Here is a 15053-nt window from a genome sequence, read left to right on the forward strand (position 1 = left end):
CTTACCCAGCTGGCCAGTCTCCCCTTTAGCTTGGGTGACATTTGTTAAAGACAGTTGTGCACTAGGGAATCATAGGTAGAGGGTTTCATGATTTCCATGCATAAAAATACTTGCCGTTTGCACTCAGTGTGAGTTGTACATTCTATGTTGGCCTAGCTTAGTTTTTTTTAAAAGAAAATCACTTGTGTGTGTATGTGTGTGTGTATGTGTGTGTGTATATATATATGTATATGTATATATACATACATACATACATACATACATACATACATACATACATACATATATACGTGTGTGTGTGTGTGTGTGTGTGTGTGTATGTGTGTGAATGGGTTGGTTATGTGCACATGAAGTATGAGATCCCTGGACCTAAAGTTACAGATGGTTATGGATCATCTGACCTGGGTGCTGGGACTCAAACTTGGGTCCTGCTGAAGTGCCGTACTTAACCACTTAACCACTGAGCCATCCTCACAGTTCTGTAGCATGGTATTTCTAAGAGCATTCACTTGGCATATGTCCTGAGTGTCTTGTGGGTACTTTGCAAAGTCCCAGATACCATTGTAAACAGAAACCATAGAATTCATATTCACTCCAACGAGACAGAGGAAGGCTGCAACAGTGCTAAATACTCCATTAGAAATAGAAATAGGGTACAGTAGGGGCAACCTGAGTGGGGATACTGAGGAAGCCCACCCCCTTGATGAGAGCACATGCATAGGGAAAAGCTGATTAGCAAGGAACCAGCTTTGACAATGGCTGGGGGAAAGTGTGCAAAGGCCCTGAACAGCAGATAGCGTACGTAGTTGGTGATGGTGCTGGGTACAGGAGGCTAACGTGAGGGCAGAGAGGTGATGCCCAGACTGGCCTCTTAATTCCCGGGCTCAAGTGATCCTCCCACCCCAACTCTAGAGAAGCTGGGACCATAGGCGTGCACAGTGGTCCACAGCTGAGGTGTTGAGGGTAGTCAGTGGCGAAGCTACCTGACATGGCCTCTGTCTGATCTGATCTCTCTGGCCGGCCACAGAGTAGGATCCAGGAAAGCAGAAGTAAGCTTGGGGCCAAAGGGGGCTCTGGTGGATGCGTCTGAGCGATGGTGGTGGTAGCTTGGGCATGGAAAGAGGAGACAGGGAAGTAGATTTGGATGTATTTTGGAGCCACCAGAGAGCTTTCTAATCACAGAAGGATAGACAAGTTTATTAACTGATCCCTGATCCCTGCCGATGGGCAATCAGGCACCCCCATTCCCACCCGGGCTGCTGTAGTCTGAACACTAGAAGGATTGAGGGTAAGGGTATTCATCCCCTGCAGAGAGAGCCTCCTCAGCAAAGGCTGGGAGCTCACAGCTCGCCTGCATAAAAAGCCATCCCAAGCCCAGCTCAGATGGCTGTATGGAGCGCGGGTGGATGGCAGCAGCCCATCCATTTCATGCTGGTGCTGGTACACAAGGAGGTGCTAGCCTTTAGGACATTCTCTCGTGCTCTTCCATGCCTCGTCTTCTCTGGGGTTACTTTCCCCTCCTCAGCCAAGTTCCAGCCACCATGGCAGAGTTCAAATCTGCTTTGCTTTCCCAGGGGCTTAGCGCTAGCTGGCCGGGATTTGGCTCTGGGCCAACACTGGAAGCCAGGCTGTAGGAAGTGTGTGAGAAGGCATCTTGTTTGTATGAGGTGATTCTCCTCAGGCTTTGTCCCTTTTTCTCTGGTTCTTCTGGCCTCTTTCTGAACGTGCAGATCCCATGGGTGATAGCTGCTGCTGCTCCAGGCCTCCCTCGCCCTCGGAAGGGCTCCAGGCTTCTAGGGGACTCTGTGTTACAGTGAGTAGGACAGCTCAGCTAGGGTTAGTTGATCATAGGCTATGAGGAGGAAGTATGAGCCCCTGTCCTCTTCTGCCATCAGAGCCCACAGGCCCTGAAAACCTGGCCCCAGCCCTGGCCTCAGATGTGCTGGCCAGGATGCTTGTCAAATTTGCATCTCTGGGAGTTCACCTTGTGCCTCCCTGCTGGCTGGAGACTAGAGGGAAGATGATGAAGTGTGACGTGTCTCAGCTCATCCCAGCTTCAGATGGAAAAGGAGAGGGGAAAGGCGAAATATATATATACACACACAGCCTTGAAGGAGAAATATATAGGGCATGAATGAGCTGAGTGAGTCTTCTAGCTGCTTCCTGGGGGATGTGTGAATCACTGTGACCTTTTAGAAGACAGCGGGGGAGGGCTTCTTACTTCTTTGAATGAGCAGAGTATGCATGCAGAAACACATTCAGAAAGCACCAGAGAGGTGTACAGTGAATAGTCAGGCTCCTCACCCTGTCGCCTGCCACTCTGAGCCCCTACACAGCAGACCCCTGTGTCAGCCGTCCTCAAAGAGGCACAATCAAAAGGGAAGCACTCAGGTCATAATGTGACAGTCTCTGACCCAGCACTGCCAGTCCTGAGGCAACCCCTACAGAGAGAACTAGCCCTGGCACGAAGGGAGATAGAGTGCCGCATTGTCACAGAGGCCAGACAGCCCCAGAAAGAAAGCAGATGCTCACCTCTCAAGGAGCGATGAACAAATGCAGCCACATCCTTACGCCCGGCTGCCGAGGATGGGGTGAGCGCATGTGTCATGTGACTAGTTCATCTCTTCCATGTCCCACAGCCTGCTTAGCCCAACCTTCTGTCTGGGGGACTTGGCAGTGTCCTTGGGTGCAGAAGAACAAACCCTGTGGGTCAGCATCAGGAGTTCACAGGTGGGGGCAGTGACCCTGGCTTTGGTCCTTACCTGCCCCTCTCTGTCAGGACAAGAGGCTTTAAGTGGGCTGTAGATGCTCTGCCACTTCTATTTATTTATTTTTTTCTTTAGGCAAGATGTTTCTATGTCTCCCTGGCTGTCCTGGAACACTCTCTGTAGACCAGGCTGGCCTCCAGCTCACAGAGATCCACCTGCCTCTACCTCCCTAGTGCTGGGATTAAACAAATGCCCCCTGCCATGTCTTTAATATGCTGTAAGTGGCCACATTCTCATAGGACTGTCTCCCTGGGCCACCCTGGGTACCCTTAGCTTTCTGGTCTCCAGCTGTAGTGCCCAGTCTGTTCTCAGTGGGGCTCCACATGCCCTCCCTTTACCTTCCATCCTCTGCTCCCAGGGTCTCATGTTCCACCCAGAAGACACATATTGGTCAGTGAAATAAGACTGACTCTTTGGGTCACACCTTGCCTCTTCCCTTGCCACATTGCCCTGTCTGTCCTTAGCTGATTTGCCCATGCCAGCCTAGAAGGAGAAGGAGGTGAAGGTGGGTGCTTCTTGTCCCCACAGCAGCCCCTCCCTCGTCAGGGGAGGAGGGAAGGGAGCCAGCCCTGGGTTGCCGCTGATCCGGTGACTGAGGAAGACGTAATCTGTGGTCACCTGTGCCAGGCTTCTTTCGCCTTATGTCTTCAAGGCTCATCTCTGTTGTGCACAAAGTCAGATTTTTGTTGCTTTTCAGAGCTGAGTATTCATGGTATGGGTGGATGGTAATTTTGCTTATCACTGTTGCTTAGTTAGTGGATGTCCTTTTCAGGTAGCTTGCTTTTTCTTTAGTTCTAGGTTTAAACTCAAACTGCTTTCCAGCCTAGTACTTCTCAACACCCATACTTATGTAGGCATGTGTTTGCCTGTGTGTTTTCTGCTCGTTATCTGGGACCGCGGGCTTTGTAAGGGCCTGTCTGTGCATGTACTTCTGTGCGCTCTGTCTGGCGCTCTTCCGTGATATGTTCGCTGCAAGATAGTGTTCGAGTTGTTGGATGAATGACTCAGCGTGTCCCCTGTTGCTCCTTTATTGTCTCACCTCCTAAAGCAAGAGTGGCAGCCATATGAGCAGAATCCCGGGGACTGTTGTGTGTCGCTTTCTCCTTGGTGTTGTGGAAGGAAGGAGTGTAGGTCCTGAAACATGAGGATGCTTTAGATGATAGTGCTCTGCCGCTGGGTGTCTGCGACTGCTCATCTCGTGCGGAAGACCCCAGTGTCACCTGAGCAGTGCATTTCAAATGGTTGTCAAAAGCAGGTGTGGTGGCACTCATCTGTAATCCCAGCACTTGGGAGGCCGAGGCAGGAAAATCACCACAAGTTTGAGACCTGCTTGGGCTACTCAGTGAACTCCAGGTAAGCCAGTGAGAACCCATTTCAAACAAAATAAAACAAAAGGATGTCAGCAGCAGAGATCAGAAAGATGGCTCCAGAGGTGGTTTCTCTCTTGAGTAAAATGCCCATAACATGGCACCTGGCACCAGCGTGGCTGCCTGATGGTCACCAGAGAAGCAGGATCATTGATCAAGGATCTTCCTGCTTCCCTCTCTCTGGCACAAAGCTGTCAATCGTCCTTAGAGAGCGTATAGCCTACTGTGGCTGCTGCAGTCAGGCCAGTGCGTCAGTCAGTCTGTCATGGAGGGAGGAGGTGGGCACAGAGGTGCCATCCAGTTTTATGTTTCTGGGGAGGAATTTTCCTCAAAGCTTCACAACAGCTTCCCCCTTCCACAAATGGCCCCTGCTAGCTGCAAGAGGGACTAGGAAAGTGTATAGTCTTGGAAGGGAGGGAGGGAGGGAGGGAGGGAGGGAGGGAGGGAGGGAGGGAGGAAAGGAAGGAAGGAAGGAAGGAAGGAAGGAAGGAAGGAAGGAAGGAAGGAAGGAAGGAAGGAAGGAAGGAAGGAAGGAAGGAAGGAAGGAAGGACGCCAGCTGGGCAGGTTGGCCACTGCAGTAGGCCTGTTGTCTGTTTCCCTCCACAGAACCTGAGCCACAGCAGCTTCTGCTCATTACCCTGGGCTCCCATACTGCCCCCAACCCTCCCATCTCCGTTCTCTGTCCCCCTCCTCCCACAAGTGGCCAGAATCAGGCCATGGAGTTCTCTGTGGTTCTGATTGATCAGTGGATGAGATTTTGAGATTAGTGGAAGTCTCACTGTGTCACCCACAGCACGAATAAATTATCACATTTATTAAGCATTTTCTGATGACAGATCCTGCTGTAAACAATGTCACAGAGCCATTTTTAAGCATATTCCTCCCAGAGCCCTCGCTATTCCCACTTACCAGATGAAGGGACGCGAAGGTTAAGTAACTGGAAGTTTTTACTGATAGTCTCCCCTTTCACTATATTATGAAGAGATTAAAAACCAAAGCCTGACCTATTTTGGTAGCTTGACCCCTGTCTAACTTTCCCCTGATTAGCCGGGGCTGGGGAATGCTTTGTGGAAACGCACCGGCTGGTGGAAGCCACTCTGACAAGCTGTTTTCATTGCAGGAAGGGGCTTAACTCTCGGCGTTTCCAGCAAATGGCTAGTGACAGGAGGAGAAAGGATCCATGAGCTCTGCAGGATTTCCCCGCCAGCAGAGCACATGCAGATGTGTGGGCAGGCTGGCTGTAGCCTGGGCTTAGCCTTAGCATGACCTTTACTCTGATGCTCTTGAAAGCCGAGAAAGAAGCTAGAATCAGTTTAGGTCTTCTTCAGACCACACATTGTCTTTCTAGGTGCATTTGATCCATCCTGCTTGGAGGAAAGCTTTGATTTCTACAGAATCTGTCTCTTTAAGACACTTTCTAGGCCATGTGACTATCAACAAACTGCTGGCTGTGATGGAGCAGCCCACAACTGCTGGAGCCTGGCTTTCAGGTGTCTTATGCTGTGAGATTCCCCATACACAGATGGTACTGTCATTTCAAGTGCTCACAGGGCAGCATTGGAGGGAGAAGCTGGCAGGTCAACTCCACTATAGCTTGTACTCTTTCAAGCCTATATCCACAAGGTGGCTGCTGTACCCACCTTTGCCAGGAAGCCAGAGTTCCCAGAGGGGGACCACCTCAAATCCAGCAGTCAACATCAGCATTCCAAGCTGAGAAAGATGAAGGAGCAAACACTTCCCAGAGTCTTTGGCTAAGAAGTCATAGTCTGGGCCACATAGTAAATTCAGGCTAGCCTAGACTTCATAGTGAGCTCTGTCTCAAACAAACCAAAGGTAAGCAAAGGAAAAAAGATGTCACAGCTGCCTAAGATGATGTAGCTATCTGTACTCCTGTGCTGTCTTCTGTACAGTTTTTCTGTTCGCTTGGGGTCTCTGAGCCATCGATGTCCTCCAGGTATAGGTACTAGGGTCAAGAGCAAGCCGTTCTCTTCCCTGCTGCTGTATTGGTGGTGGTTTTGGCGTGGGGTCCCCTGGGTTCAGAGTCGTCTCTATGTACATACTTGCTGTGAGATGCTGGGCAAAGTTATCTCTGTATCTGGTACCTTAGTTAGGGTTCCTCTTGCTGTGATTATAAACACTGTGGCCAAAAGCAGCTTAAGGAGGAAAGGGTTAATTTCATCTTGCAGTTTGTAGTCCATCACTGAAGGAAGTTGGATCAGGAACTCAGGCAGGGCAGGAACCTGGACACAGGAACTCATGCAAAGACCATGGAGAGGTGCTGCTTACTGCCTTGCACTCATGGCTTATTTAGCTTGTTTTCTTATACCATCTACGACCACCCCCACCCAGGGGTGGGCACTGGCCCCCTGTAGAATGGGCCCACCCACATCAATCATTAATCAAGAATATACCCATAAGTGTGCTCACAGGCCAATCTAGTGGGGACATTTTCTCAACTGATGTTCCCTCTTCCCAGCCTAGCCTGTGTCAGGTTGACATAAAAACCAGCCAGGACACCTGATTCGTTAAGAATGTGGCCTGCAAGACTTCACCAGTAAAGGCGCCCGCTGCAAGCTTACTGACCCAATTGATCCTAGAAGTTGTTGGCGGGCATGCCTATACAAGTACACACACACACACACACACACACACACACACACACACACACACACACACACACAGTCAACCAGTCAGAAGGTAGAGGCGGGAAGGTCAGAAGTTCAAGGTTATCCTTAGCTACATAGTGAGTTCAAGGCTATCTTGGGACAAGACCCAGTTTCACAAAATGGACAGCAAGTAGGTGTGGGGGTCCTAAAGGAACTTTCACAGGTTGCTTGAAGGGTTTGATAAATCTGTAGTGAAGAATTGAAAACAGTGGCTTACACACAGAGCAAAACACAAAATCCATGCTTGAACCCCCAGTTGGGAATTTGCAGGGACCCCTGAACACAAGTCAGTTGGAGAATGAACATGTCACTGAGTTACTCTTGTCTTTACAAGAAGTTGCAGAGCTTAGGTAGTGGCCTAACCTGTAGTCACTGCACTCTGGGGGCAGAGGCTGGAAGATGGGAAGTTGGAGGCCAGCCTGGGCTGCATAGTGAGACCCTGTTGCAAAAGGAAAAAAGCAAAGAAAGAAATTTGCCAGCTTTCTTTTTAAAAAGCGTTTGTTCCAGCTCTGTTTCCACCCACAGTGACTGAGAGTTCCCCCAGCTCCAGCACTAGCACAGTTGGTGGTATCAGACTCTGACATTTTGGCCAATCTGCTGCATGTGAAGCGGTCACACAGTGTTGTTTTCTCCAAGCAGCTTCTTTGCAGAGGTCTGCCTGTGAGCCCAGCAGCCTACCTGGGCTGGCTATGGGCAGAACAGACCTCTGCAGTGTGTGTAGAGTCCCTCTAACTCTGTGACCTGGGGCCCCACCATCCCCTCAGGTCAGTCAGGGATGTGGACAGTGAGGAGGTAAGGTCCTTGAAGTTAGTGACCAAGTCACAGTCATCGAGGATGGCCTCCATCACCAAAAGCACGTGCTAAATCACTAGTGTGGGTTATTAATAGAATGTAGGTCATAAGAGAAAACGTGATTAATTGCAACATGAGCTCATCGGCTGGTGAGGGCCTCGGGTTTCCCAAGGCAGAATTCTTTCTTCCTATATCAGCTCTTTGTTGGAACGTGGGGAGAGGCAGTTGAATGAACAGATCTTTTCCTGGGCTTGATTTCAGAGATAGATGGGCTGGGCTGGATGTGCTGGGAATCGCCTCTGCATGAGGCACCACTGAGCCACTTCGTTGGTTGGTGAGTTTCCCGTGCCCCGCAGGAAGCTCTCAGTCTGGAAAGGAGAATGCAGCTCATGGCGGAAGCCACAGGGCTGTGCTTCTTCACTCAGCGTGGGATGCCCAGGAAGCTGCTCACACAGCTGGCTGCATGGAGGAGAGAGACTTGAACTCATCATGACACCTGCTAAGAGTGTGCAGGCCGAATACGGTAGCACACACCAGTTATCCCCGGAGACTGAGGCAGGAGGGTCTCAGATTTGAGGCCAGCGTGGGCTGCATGGTGAGACCAAGTCTCTAAACAAACAAACAACAATAACAAGCAGAGCTGGAAAGGGATTATTTTAATTAGCTTTGCATTACTGTGACAAAACACCCGAGATAATGAATTTTAAAAGAGGAAAGGTTTATTTCCGCTCACAGCTCCAGAGGTTTCCCTCCATGGTTTCTTGGCCCTTTGGTTTGTGGCAAAAATGCTGCTTCACCACGAAGCTGCTAGGAGCATGTCCAGCCGTGACCACAATGCCTGCTTCGGGGGACTCAGTGAGGGCCAAACCCAAGGTCCTGCCTGCAGACAGCCCCCAAAAGCTTGGTTTTTAGCACAGTGATCTTGTGCTAAATGGTGCAGCTTCATCAGACACTGCCCTGAAAGCCCATTTTGTGAAACAGGAAGCAAATGTACTGCTGTGAGCTGGTGCTGTGGGGCCGGGGCTTTGCTTGCTGTCGTGGTCTTTCTCTGCAGTCTCACTGGGGACTGTCCTCCCTCTGAGGCTATGTGGTAGACCCTTCAGTGTCCCCAGACAAGTCACTACACGTCTGGAACCTCAGTGTCCTTGCCCATTGAGTGGACAGGTCCCACTAGATGACAATGCTCCCTTACCTGGCCCCGAGGATGCAGCCTGGGGAGGTCTGTGACCTCCCTGAGGTGGCTCCTCCCATGGAGAGAAGCAGCAGGGTGTCTTGAAAGGTTTGTGTTCTCTTAAAGTCAGATGACCAGAAGGACAGATTTGCCCTGTCTTAAACCTCAGGGAGGCTAACAGCTCAGAGACACAAAGATCCCAGAGCTGGCCTGCCCAGTCACCACTCAACTGTTCCTATTCAGAATCTGCCCCAGGCTGGCAAATACAGCCTGGTCAGTCCCTGTCTCCATCCCTCTGTGCAGCAACAGACCTCCCAAGGCCAGCGCTCAGCTGCCCTGCTCAGAACGTGGCCAAGGGGAGGAAGATTTCAACCTGGGGGTCCCTACTGGGCTATGGCCACCCCACCTTTCTTTTCTGGAACTCTGTTCTTGGTATAAACCTGTGGAAAGGGATGTGCTTGGCCTGTGAGAGCAATGCCTGTGACTGATGGGCCCTAGCCGTGGGCATGCAGGGATTGCTGAGGCACCTGCAAGGGCACCCTCCCTTCCCGGGGGCCTCAGGAAGCTCAGGTGTCTGCTCTGCCTGAACCAGCCTTGTTCTCTCACTGCTATTCCCTGTGCTGCTCTTCACTTTCCTCTTCAGGGTGTGTGTGTGTGTGTGTGTGTGTGTGTGGTGACCTCAGGCAGTGTGTGTGTGTGATGTGTGTGTGTGTGTGTGTGGTGACCTCAGGCAGTGTATGTGTGTTTGTGTGTGATGTGTGTGTGTCTGTCGTGTGTGTGTGTGTGTGTGTGTGTGTGTGTGTGTGTGATGTATGTGTGTGTGTGTGTGGTGACCTCAGGCAGTGTGTGTGTGTTTGTGTGTGATGTGTGTGTGTCTGTGTCGTGTGTGTGTGTCTGTGTGTGTGTGTCTGTGTGATGTGTGTGTGTCTGTGTCGTGTGTGTGATGTGTCTGTGTCGTGTGTGTTTGTGTGTGATGTGTCTGTGTCGTGTGTGTGTGTGTGTGTGATGTGTCTGTGTCGTGTGTGTGTGTGTGTGTCTGTGATGTGTGTGTGTCTGTGTCTGTGTCGTGTGTGTGTGTGTCTGTGATGTGTGTGTGTCTGTGTCTGTGTCGTGTGTGTGTGTGTGTGTGTCTGTGTCTGTGTCTGTGTGATGTGTGTGTGTCTGTGTGTGTGTGTGTGTGTGTGTGGTGACTCCAGGCAGATGAGCCTCCAGTTTCTTGCAATCCACAGGTTCCTAGCCCCGAAGAAAGTTGCCAGATGCCGGGGTGTGGTGGCCCATGCCTTTAATCCCAGCACTTGAGACAGAGGCAGATGGATCTCTGTGAGTTCTAGGACAGACAGAGCTATTACACAGAGAAACCCTGTCACCAAAAAAATAAAACAGAAAGCCAGATGCAGCTAGACTCCACGTGCCTTTGCCTTCCTGGAGTACCAAGCCAAGGCAGGAAAATCTTGAATTCAGGCTAACCTGTCTTTGAAGGGAGCGGAGCTCATGGTGTGGTGGCGCAGGCCATTAATCCCAGCACTCAGGAGGCAGAGGCAGGTGGATCTCTGAGTTCAAGACCAGCCTGGTCTACAGAGCGAGCTCCAGGATGGCCAGCGCCGTTATACAGAGAAACCCTGTCTCCAAAAAAATCAACCAACCAACCAAACAAAAATGGGAATTGCTTTAGAGGAAGGAAAAGCGAAAGAGGGGCAGAAAAGCCATTTCCACTGCAATTGAAGAAGGGCCTAGTAAAAGTTTACAAGCTCTTGATTGGGGGCTGCCTGGTCATTCCAGGAATTGCTAATGGCAAGTCTGGTGGTGATAAAGGAGGTATCCTGAGGTTTCTGCCTCCCTCCCACCCTTTGGAGCATGTTGAAAGTCAAAGTTATTAGGGCTTTGTAGCCCAGCTGAGGAGCAAGCAAGGGCCCAAGGGACTGCTTCTGGGTTCTTCCAAAGTGTGTACTTTCCTTTTGTTGCTGGTTCTATTATAGGGACTGTTTCTAATTTTATTTTGTGCTTCCCTAAATGGCCCGGTAGTGAGCTCTGGGAATCAGCAAGAACAGCAGCGGCCTCTGCCCTTCTGTGTTAGTTGGGAGCTTTTTTTTTCTTTTTTTTTTTTTTTTGGTGAATAAACAGTTCAGGCCATCCTGCTTATGTAAAAGAGGAAATATACAGACTCAACCTGGGAGAGCCTGCTAACAGTGGCATCAGGAATCGAGGGATCCAGGGCCTCCAGGGTGCTGTCTCTTCCTCCCTCTTGGCTCTTTGGGTCAGTGGGTGGGTTGGTCTTCTGTGTTGTTTTTTTCTCAGCGAGTCAGGAGATGGTCCCTAGCAGATGTAAGGGGATGTATGTGACTCTTAGGCAGAGTCAGTAAGCCATCCCTTTGCTCACATTTCCTTCACCTGCCTCCGACTGGTGGCTGTTGATTGCTCAGCTCACCTGGCTTCCCGGCCAGGACCAGGAAAGCAGTACAGTGACTTCAGCATTAGGCCAGGTCTGGATCATGTGTCAAGGCAGGACCTTGCCCTGAGAGGTCTCAAACTTAGATCTATCCCTGTCCCTAAGCCTCTTGAATGTACCACCACACCTAGCTTTCTCATCTATTTCTAAATCACTGGATCCACCACTCGACCTCAAATTTAAAGTAGTAATCCAAATGTGTGGGCGTGGCCAGGTGTGCTGCATGCCTCTGCTCCCAGCAGCCTGAACTAGTCACCCTCTTCCACATACTCTCCCTTCCTCCCTCTCCTCCGTCCCCTCGTTCTGTCTCTCCCTCCCTCTCTCTCTTGCACATGCACACCCAAGAAGAGAAAGAAAAGCAAACAGGCACAGATTGGGTTTTGTTTTACAGATATTCTGATTTCTGGATAGAATTGGGTTCCTTTGCAATCTTTTATATTCATTCACTGTGGACATTTGTGGGTTGCCCTTCTAGATCTCTTCCTGACTCAGGAGGGCCCAGCCTGTGTAATATGAACAGATTCACTTCATCTTAAAATGCCCCACCATGTGCTGGCAAGATTGATTTTTGTGGGTAAAGCACTTGCCACACAAGCCTGACGACCTACGTTCAATCCCAAGAACCTACATAGAGGTAGAAGAAGAGAACCGATTTCCAAAAGTTGTCCTCTGACTCCACAGTGCTTACGCACGTGCCCACACACACCCTTTATATACACAAAAAAAATTTTGGCGGGGGGGGGGGGGGGGGGGGGGTTTGAGACAGGGTTTGTTGTGTGTTGTTTTGGAGCCTGTCCTTGATCTCGCTCTGTAGACCAGGCTGGCCTTGAACTCACAGAGATCTGCCTGGCTCTGCCTCCCGAGTGTTGGGATTAAAGGCGTGCGCCACCACCGCCTGGCTATATACTCAAAATTTTCATTCAGATGAAACCATACCAAATATTCATGTACCTAAAGTTATGTCAGAAAAGTCACATTTGTCTGTCATGTCTCTGCACATAGCTCTCTGAAAGAAGTGTTCCTGTGTGTATATCCATCCCTTGTCCTCACTGTATGGTACCCACCACTCTGGCCTGCCGCCTGCTCCTGCCCAGAGCCTCTCCTGCCTCAGGGCCTTTGCACCAGCTGTTTTACGGCCTGGGAGCTCTTTCCAGGGTAGTCATAGTTTGTGATCCTACGCATTTGGGTGTCTTTCCCCGTGAAGGCGTCAGCACACTGTGCATTGGCAGCCCTGTTCTCGGTTTGCATCTAACACGGAGCAGCCCTGGTCTCGTGTGGTGTGCTTGCTCAGCCACCTCCTCGAGGACAGCGGCTGTGCTGCTTCGCGTGTATCCTCAGTGCCAGGCTCGGATCGCTTTTGTCACGTATGACAGGCGGGGGTTACAGCAGGAAGGCCCTGCATCGCTTGGCCAGAGGCATGAGCTGCTCTTTCCCCTTTCCACAGGTGCATCGCCTTTGACCTGCGCTCTCGTGAGACCTGAAAGGCACGCTAGTGTCCAGGGCATACTGAGGTAAGTACAGCGGCTAGTTGTTAAATTTTATAGATAATTCACATAATGTCTTTATTATTCTTAAATATGCATACTAAGGCTCAGAGAAGAGGTAGCTGTCTCCATCACTACCCACTGCCTCCCAACCGCCCTTAGGGGTAAGTACTGTCATTGGCTGCTAGTGTCCTGGGATGCGCGCGCACGTGTGTACACACACACACACACACACACACACACACACACACACACACACACACTTTGTATTTTACTTTGCCGTCTAAGAAAAGAATCCATGCTGTTCAGGTGCTTCTGGAGTATCCTCAGCAACACTGTATCTCAGAGCCTTGTTCGTGAGCACAGTTATACTCAGGTTTTATACTATTTGAATTCAATTTAACTTTTATAGAGAGTAAACTTCACTCTTGTGGGTTTTTGTTTGTTTTTAGTTCTTTGTGTTGTTTTTTTAAGGTTCACACAGAGGAATTTTCTTGTGAACCTGCTACACAGGGAGACAGAACGGGCCCATCCCCTACTGTATGCTGTTCTCTCTGGGTTTAAAACGCGGCAGCGGCAGCGGCAGCATAGGTGCCCCCACGAGATTAAACTATGTATGTATGGTAAATTCCAATCTGGATGTGTAGGCTTAAGTAGGGTAAATCTGGGAGAATTTGGGTGTGATTTTTTTTTTTCCTAACAAGCATTGTGCTCTTTCATGTTCTGGATTTTAGGCGGTGAAGTCAGTTTTAGGGCATACGCTCTTTTGGTTCCTAATGAGGCGTTCCTGAATGCTCATGCCAGCCTTGGTGGCAGGGTGCTGGGGTCCTCCAGTTAGGACTGGGAGACCCTAACTGTGGGCGATGAGAGGGTGGAAGATCCTGGCTCTGGGTGCTCAAGTGTTGCCAGCTGACACAGAGACTGGTAATCGAGCTGTGGGACCGCAGTGAACCCGGGGTAACCGGGTGATTCTTCTCTGAGCGCTCCATCTTGGTAAACTTTGCCAGGTCCCTGGAGTTGGTCTGTGGGATGGTCTCTGGGGTTGGAGACTGCTTCTTGCAGTTATCATTCACCATGGTTTGTTTGGGGTGTTTTGTTTTGTTTTATTTTGTTTTTCCAGACAAGGTCTTCTCACGATGTGGACCAGGCTGACCTCAAACTCCAGAAATCCTCCTGCCTCTGCTTCCCGAGTCCTGGGATTTTAAAGGCATGTGTCACCACCACCTGGCTTTGTTTGGGCTTTAACTTTTGAACATTCTAGTATGTGTGTACGTATGTTATTGACAGAAGTTTTCCTGTGTTCCTCTCAGTCCTGCAGCCACTCGGTCCCAAGTAAACACACAGAGGCTTATACTAATTATAAACTGTGGCCTATGGCTTTAGCTTCTTGCTAGCTAGCTTTTTCATCTTAAATTAACCCATTCCGATTAATCTATATGTTGCCATGTGGCCGGGGCGTTACCGGTCTGCTGGCATCTTGTTGCTCCTTGGGCAGCGGCTGGAGTCTTCTCCCCCTCTGCCTTTCTTCCCTCACTGTCTCTCTTGGATTCTCCTGGCGGGCTCCATCCTGCCCTGCCATAGGCCATTGCAGCTTTATTTATTATCCAGTGGGAGCCACACATACTCACAGCATACAGAACGACATCCCACAGCAGTGTGTGCGTGTGTGTGCGTGTGTGTGCGTGTGTGTGCGTGTGTGTGTGTGTGCGTGTGTGTGCGCACGCATGTGTGTGTGTGTGCGTGTGTGTGTGTGTGTGTGTGTGTGTGTGTATGTGCGCGCGTGCGTGCGCGCGTGCCTTTGGAGGCCAAGGGTGCTGGATTCCCCTGGAGCTGGGTTGCAGTGGTTATGAGCTGCCCTTTGTAAACAGTGGGAGCCAAACTTGTCCTCTGTACCACAGTGTTTACTCTTAGCTGCTAATCACCTCTGGCTGGTTGGTTTGTTTGTTTGTTTGTTTTTGAGACAGAATTTCACACTGGGACCTAGAGCCTGCCAACTAGGCTAGGCGACTGGCCAGTGGTCCCAGGAATCTGCTCCTCCGCTTCCCCAGCACCGGGATTACGTATGCACCACCATGGCTGTCTCTCTTCCCGAGTGCCAGGTCCCCGTGCCCGGGCAGCAAGTGCTCTACTGGCCGAGACAGCTCCCCCACCCACCATGTCCTCTCACTCTCCGCCAGTCTGCCAGGTTCCTGCGCTCTCTTGGCTTTTGTGACTTAGAAGTGTGCTGTTGTGGTATTTTGCAGTGTCTGGAGTTAGGTGTGTTTGATGTTTTCTCTTGACTCTATTGAGGCGATATTGTTACCTAGAAGAATATCGTAGAAGAGATGTCCCCTCATCAGGGCATCGTCCCAGGGACGC

Source organism: Peromyscus maniculatus, chromosome 1 (genome assembly GCF_049852395.1).
Source record: "Peromyscus maniculatus bairdii isolate BWxNUB_F1_BW_parent chromosome 1, HU_Pman_BW_mat_3.1, whole genome shotgun sequence".
Lineage (NCBI taxonomy): Eukaryota > Metazoa > Chordata > Mammalia > Rodentia > Cricetidae > Peromyscus > Peromyscus maniculatus.